Source organism: Penaeus monodon, chromosome 33 (genome assembly GCF_015228065.2).
Source record: "Penaeus monodon isolate SGIC_2016 chromosome 33, NSTDA_Pmon_1, whole genome shotgun sequence".
In the NCBI taxonomy this organism is placed as follows: Eukaryota; Metazoa; Arthropoda; class Malacostraca; order Decapoda; family Penaeidae; genus Penaeus; species Penaeus monodon.
This window is the reverse complement of record NC_051418.1, coordinates 10,850,278-10,851,339: the sequence shown is the minus strand read 5'-3', so window position 1 is coordinate 10,851,339 and position 1,062 is coordinate 10,850,278.

Here is a 1,062-nt window from a genome sequence, read left to right as displayed (position 1 = left end):
TTAACTGGGGTGAATAGGAAAAGAAACTGAAAGTTACTAAATCTCAAAAATGCGCGTTTATTTTATAATTATGTTTTCTCTGGATAGGCAAACGGGTGGTTTAGGAAAAAGCAAAATCTAAAGTTCGTCGGCCAACTCGTTACTATAATAAGGACATAAAAAGATCAGGAATAATTATATGATTGTTACCGATTTTCTCCTGTACTTATACGGTAATTTTGCTAAGCTTAGACCATCTTGATGTATATAAGGGATGAAGGAAAAAGACATGACAAAAACGGGAAAATAAATGCAGTTTTGACTTCTATTAAACTAGGAAAATCAACAGAAAGAAAAAAGAAAACTATACTTGTTATACTCAGGATGACCAAACCAACCCTATGCAGCGTTTTTCTATCAACCAGGAAGTCATTTAAATACTTGTAAAATGGCACTTTGTCAGACGGGAAGACTTTTCTATATTGTGTGTAATTTTGGCAGATGGCCAGTCTTGTAATACTGCTCAATTTCTTTAAAGATTCTAAATGATTTAAAGTCTTTAAGTACCATAACCAACTGTTGAATAATGAAATGGTGAAACTGAAAATGGAATTGTGTGGAATCCCTGTTCAACCAACAACTGGGACGTAAATACAAATAACAAATCAGAAATTATACTTTTGTTTATAAAGAAAATATATATTTGACAACAGGATATGAACTGAGAATAATCAATAACGGTGTAAATTATAGGCAATCCTTTAATTAATTCAGGCCTGTGTCTACTTATTATTTCCAGTTAAGAAAGTAATCCATAAAAATGAATGAAACAAACGTAGCAACGCGAAAGAAAAAAAGCACAGAAGAAAAAAGGAAAAGAATAAACGGTCCTTTTTCACCCCATTTTACAGTAACCTGCTTTACTACTGGCTAGTATCGTCATCAAGCCACTAGCTCTTCGTAGCTCCACTGTGCACTGCGGGCCTTCGTCCTTCTAGTTATGAAATCGTTATAAGGCTTCTCGCTAGTATAATTCCGCCTCTTATCCCGGCCCTTCCATCACAGCTTCTCTACAACACCGAG